The sequence below is a fragment of the Eucyclogobius newberryi genome, unplaced genomic scaffold, assembly GCF_026437365.1.
Source record: "Eucyclogobius newberryi isolate DKJ021-1_F unplaced genomic scaffold, fEucNew1.0.hap1 SCAF_13, whole genome shotgun sequence".
Taxonomy (NCBI): Eukaryota; Metazoa; Chordata; class Actinopteri; order Gobiiformes; family Gobiidae; genus Eucyclogobius; species Eucyclogobius newberryi.
The window spans coordinates 37,104,877-37,111,005 of NW_027315757.1; the positions used below are offsets into that span (position 1 = coordinate 37,104,877).

General features: G+C 45.3%; 2 non-coding genes across 2 annotated transcripts; both read left to right on the plus strand.

Moving 5' to 3' along the window:
- The first annotated feature begins 2,525 nt into the window (after positions 1–2,525).
- LOC140358893 (small nucleolar RNA SNORD88) lies at positions 2,526–2,616 on the plus strand. Its single transcript, XR_011926773.1, has one exon. It is a non-coding gene; the product is annotated as a small nucleolar RNA SNORD88 (small nucleolar RNA).
- A 3,036-nt stretch (positions 2,617–5,652) lies between these two features.
- On the plus strand, positions 5,653–5,743 carry LOC140358894 (small nucleolar RNA SNORD88). Its single transcript, XR_011926774.1, has one exon. It is a non-coding gene; the product is annotated as a small nucleolar RNA SNORD88 (small nucleolar RNA).
- The last annotated feature ends 386 nt before the right edge of the window (positions 5,744–6,129 follow it).

The window sequence follows — 6,129 nt, forward strand, 5'->3', positions numbered from 1 at the left end:
AGGACACGCGTTACGCTGTCTTAAAGGACACGCGTTACGCCGTCTTAAAGGACACGCGTTACGCCGTCTTAAAGGACACGCTTTACGCCGTCTTAAAGGACACACTGTCTTAAAGGACACACTGTCTTAAAGGACACACTGTCTTAAAGGACACACTGTCTTAAAGGACACGCGTTACGCTGTCTTAAAGGACACGCGTTACGCCGTCTTAAAGGACACGCTTTACGCTGTCTTAAAGGACACACTGTCTTAAAGGACACACTGTCTTAAAGGACACACTGTCTTAAAGGACACACTGACTTAAAGGACACGCGTTACGCTGTCTTAAAGGACACGCGTTACGCTGTCTTAAAGGACACGCGTTACGCTGTCTTAAAGGACACGCGTTACGCTGTCTTAAAGGACACACTGTCTTAAAGGACACACTGTCTTAAAGGACACACTTTCTTAAAGGACACACTGTCTTAAAGGACACACTGTCTTAAAGGACACGCGTTACGCTGTCTTAAAGGACACGCGTTACGCTGTCTTAAAGGACACGCGTTACGCTGTCTTAAAGGACACACTGTCTTAAAGGACACACTGTCTTAAAGGACACACTGTCTTAAAGGACACACTGTCGCGCTGTCTTAAAGGACACGCGTTGCGCTGTCTTAAAGGACACGCGTTACGCTGTCTTAAAGGACACGCGTTACGCTGTCTTAAAGGACACGCGTTACGCTGTCTTAAAGGACACGCGTTAGGCTGTCTTAAAGGACACGCGTTACGCTGTCTTAAAGGACACGCGTTACGCCGTCTTAAAGGACACGCGTTACGCCGTCTTAAAGGACACGCTTTACGCCGTCTTAAAGGACACACTGTCTTAAAGGACACACTGTCTTAAAGGACACACTGTCTTAAAGGACACGCGTTACGCTGTCTTAAAGGACACGCGTTACGCTGTCTTAAAGGACACGCGTTACGCTGTCTTAAAGGACACACTGTCTTAAAGGACACACTGTCTTAAAGGACACACTGTCTTAAAGGACACACTGTCTTAAAGGACACGCGTTGCGCTGTCTTAAAGGACACGCGTTACGCTGTCTTAAAGGACACGCGTTATGCTGTCTTAAAGGACACACTGTCTTAAAGGACACACTGTCTTAAAGGACACACTGACTTAAAGGACACGCGTTACGCTGTCTTAAAGGACACGCGTTACGCTGTCTTAAAGGACACGCGTTACACTGTCTTAAAGGACACGCGTTACGCTGTCTTAAAGGACACACTGTTTTAAAGGACACGCGTTACGCTGTCTTAAAGGACACACTGTTTTAAAGGACACGCGTTACGCCGTCTTAAAGGACACGCGTTACGCCGTCTTAAAGGACACACTTTACGCTGTCTTAAAGGACACACTGTCTTAAAGGACACACTGTCTTAAAGGACACGCGTTACGCTGTCTTAAAGGACACGCGTTACGCTGTCTTAAAGGACACACTGTCTTAAAGGACACACTGTCTTAAAGGACACACTGTCTTAAAGGACACGCGTTGCGCTGTCTTAAAGGACACGCGTTACGCTGTCTTAAAGGACACGCGTTACGCTGTCTTAAAGGACACACTGTCTTAAAGGACACACTGTCTTAAAGGACACACTGTCTTAAAGGACACACTGTCTTAAAGGACACGCGTTACGCTGTCTTAAAGGACACGCGTTACGCTGTCTTAAAGGACACGCGTTACGCTGTCTTAAAGGACACGCGTTACGCTGTCTTAAAGGACACACTGTCTTAAAGGACACACTGTCTTAAAGGACACACTGTCTTAAAGGACACACTGTCTTAAAGGACACACTGTCTTAAAGGACACACTGTCTTAAAGGACACACTGTCGCGCTGTCTTAAAGGACACGCGTTACGCTGTCTTAAAGGACACGCGTTACGCTGTCTTAAAGGACACGCGTTACGCTGTCTTAAAGGACACGCGTTACGCTGTCTTAAAGGACACGCGTTAGGCTGTCTTAAAGGACACGCGTTACGCTGTCTTAAAGGACACACTGTCTTAAAGGACACACTGTCTTAAAGGACACGCGTTGCGCTGTCTTAAAGGACACGCGTTACGCTGTCTTAAAGGACACACCGTCTTAAAGGACACACTGTCTTAAAGGACACGCGTTACGCTGTCTTAAAGGACACGCGTTACGCTGTCTTAAAGGACACGCGTTACGCTGTCTTAAAGGACACGCGTTACACTGACTTAAAGAACAGGCGTTACACTGACTTAAAGGACACACTGTCTTAAAGGACACGCTGTCTTAAAGAACACGCGTTACACTGACTTAAAGGACACATATCATAGTAAATTGAGTCTTTAAAGCCTGCTCTGACATTTCCCCCGTCACAAACACAGCTAGAGTACAATTATCTTCATTCACATTAGTTTGATTAATCCTGGTTAGAAAGTCCTCTCCCTCCGAGCCACAAAAACACTCAACTGTGACGTGGTTCTGAGAATCTTCTGTTGAAACTCTCCAGACTCGTCCTGTTCCTCTCTGTGATGACTCGCACTGGGCTCTGACTCAATCTGAAGTCAAAGTGCACCTCTGGCCCGACAAGCCCGAGTTTCTGAAGAGGAAATGACACAAATCATGTCTTTTTGTCTCATTTCATATAAAGCCAGAAAATCAAATATGAAAAGAATCGTTGTCTACGTGAAACGTTAAACGCTGGTTTTGTTTTGCAGATGATTTTGAATATTTGGAGAAACATTCTTGGACTTCATAAACCCTGAGGTGCGACTGGCTCTTTATCAAACATGTTCTGAAATGTCCTTGATTTAAACCGATTTAGAGAAAAGAGACAATTTATTCTTTTATTACTTTAACTTAAAGGACACGCGTTACACTGTCTTAAAGGACACACTGTCTTAAAGGACACACTGTCTTAAAGGACACACTGTCTTAAAGGACACACTGTCTTAAAGGACACACTGTCTTAAAGGACACGCGTTACGCTGTCTTAAAGGACACGCGTTACGCTGTCTTAAAGGACACGCTTTACGCTGTCTTAAAGGACACGCGTTAGACTGTCTTAAAGGACACGCGTTACGCTGTCTTAAAGGACACACTGTCTTAAAGGACACACTGTCTTAAAGGACACACTGTCTTAAAGGACACGCTGTCTTAAAGGACACACTGTCTTAAAGGACACGCGTTACACTGTCTTAAAGGACACACTGTCTTAAAGGACACGTGTGCTTTACACTGACTTAAAGGACACGCGTTACGCTGACTTAAAGGACACGCGTTACGCTGTCTTAAAGGACACACTGTCTTAAAGGACACGCGTTACGCTGTCTTAAAGGACACGCGTTACGCTGTCTTAAAGGACACGCGTTACGCTGTCTTAAAGGACACGCGTTACGCTGTCTTAAAGGACACGCTTTACGCTGTCTTAAATGACACACCGTCTTAAAGGACACGCGTTACGCTGTCTTAAAGGACACACCGTCTTAAAGGACACGCGTTACGCTGTCTTAAAGGACACGCTTTACGCTGTCTTAAAGGACACACTGTCTTAAAGGACACACTGGCTTAAAGGACACGCGTTACGCTGTCTTAAAGGACAGGCTTTACGCTGTCTTAAAGGACACGTGTGCTTTACACTGACTTAATGGACACGCGTTACGCTGTCTTAAAGGACACGCGTTACGCTGTCTTAAAGGACACGCGTTACGCTGTCTTAAAGGACACGCGTTACGCTGTCTTAAAGGACACACTGTCTTAAAGGACACACTGTCTTAAAGGACACACTGTCTTAAAGGACACACTGACTTAAAGGACACGCGTTACGCTGTCTTAAAGGACACGCGTTACGCTGTCTTAAAGGACACGCGTTACGCTGTCTTAAAGGACACGCGTTACGCTGTCTTAAAGGACACACTGTCTTAAAGGACACACTGTCTTAAAGGACACACTGTCTTAAAGGACACACTTTCTTAAAGGACACACTGTCTTAAAGGACACACTGTCTTAAAGGACACGCGTTACGCTGTCTTAAAGGACACGCGTTACGCTGTCTTAAAGGACACGCGTTACGCTGTCTTAAAGGACACACTGTCTTAAAGGACACACTGTCTTAAAGGACACACTGTCTTAAAGGACACACTGTCGCGCTGTCTTAAAGGACACGCGTTGCGCTGTCTTAAAGGACACGCGTTACGCTGTCTTAAAGGACACGCGTTACGCTGTCTTAAAGGACACGCGTTACGCTGTCTTAAAGGACACGCGTTAGGCTGTCTTAAAGGACACGCGTTACGCTGTCTTAAAGGACACGCGTTACGCCGTCTTAAAGGACACGCGTTACGCCGTCTTAAAGGACACGCTTTACGCCGTCTTAAAGGACACACTGTCTTAAAGGACACACTGTCTTAAAGGACACACTGTCTTAAAGGACACGCGTTACGCTGTCTTAAAGGACACGCGTTACGCTGTCTTAAAGGACACGCGTTACGCTGTCTTAAAGGACACACTGTCTTAAAGGACACACTGTCTTAAAGGACACACTGTCTTAAAGGACACACTGTCTTAAAGGACACGCGTTGCGCTGTCTTAAAGGACACGCGTTACGCTGTCTTAAAGGACACGCGTTATGCTGTCTTAAAGGACACACTGTCTTAAAGGACACACTGTCTTAAAGGACACACTGACTTAAAGGACACGCGTTACGCTGTCTTAAAGGACACGCGTTACGCTGTCTTAAAGGACACGCGTTACACTGTCTTAAAGGACACGCGTTACGCTGTCTTAAAGGACACACTGTTTTAAAGGACACGCGTTACGCTGTCTTAAAGGACACACTGTTTTAAAGGACACGCGTTACGCCGTCTTAAAGGACACGCGTTACGCCGTCTTAAAGGACACACTTTACGCTGTCTTAAAGGACACACTGTCTTAAAGGACACACTGTCTTAAAGGACACGCGTTACGCTGTCTTAAAGGACACGCGTTACGCTGTCTTAAAGGACACACTGTCTTAAAGGACACACTGTCTTAAAGGACACACTGTCGCGCTGTCTTAAAGGACACGCGTTACGCTGTCTTAAAGGACACGCGTTACGCTGTCTTAAAGGACACGCGTTACGCTGTCTTAAAGGACACGCGTTAGGCTGTCTTAAAGGACACGCGTTACGCTGTCTTAAAGGACACACTGTCTTAAAGGACACACTGTCTTAAAGGACACGCGTTGCGCTGTCTTAAAGGACACGCGTTACGCTGTCTTAAAGGACACACCGTCTTAAAGGACACACTGTCTTAAAGGACACGCGTTACGCTGTCTTAAAGGACACGCGTTACGCTGTCTTAAAGGACACGCGTTACACTGACTTAAAGAACAGGCGTTACACTGACTTAAAGGACACACTGTCTTAAAGGACACGCTGTCTTAAAGAACACGCGTTACACTGACTTAAAGGACACATATCATAGTAAATTGAGTCTTTAAAGCCTGCTCTGACATTTCCCCCGTCACAAACACAGCTAGAGTACAATTATCTTCATTCACATTAGTTTGATTAATCCTGGTTAGAAAGTCCTCTCCCTCCGAGCCACAAAAACACTCAACTGTGACGTGGTTCTGAGAATCTTCTGTTGAAACTCTCCAGACTCGTCCTGTTCCTCTCTGTGATGACTCGCACTGGGCTCTGACTCAATCTGAAGTCAAAGTGCACCTCTGGCCCGACAAGCCCGAGTTTCTGAAGAGGAAATGACACAAATCATGTCTTTTTGTCTCATTTCATATAAAGCCAGAAAATCAAATATGAAAAGAATCGTTGTCTACGTGAAACGTTAAACGCTGGTTTTGTTTTGCAGATGATTTTGAATATTTGGAGAAACATTCTTGGACTTCATAAACCCTGAGGTGCGACTGGCTCTTTATCAAACATGTTCTGAAATGTCCTTGATTTAAACCGATTTAGAGAAAAGAGACAATTTATTCTTTTATTACTTTAACTTAAAGGACACGCGTTACACTGTCTTAAAGGACACACTGTCTTAAAGGACACACTGTCTTAAAGGACACACTGTCTTAAAGGACACACTGTCTTAAAGGACACACTGTCTTAAAGGACACGCGTTACGCTGTCTTAA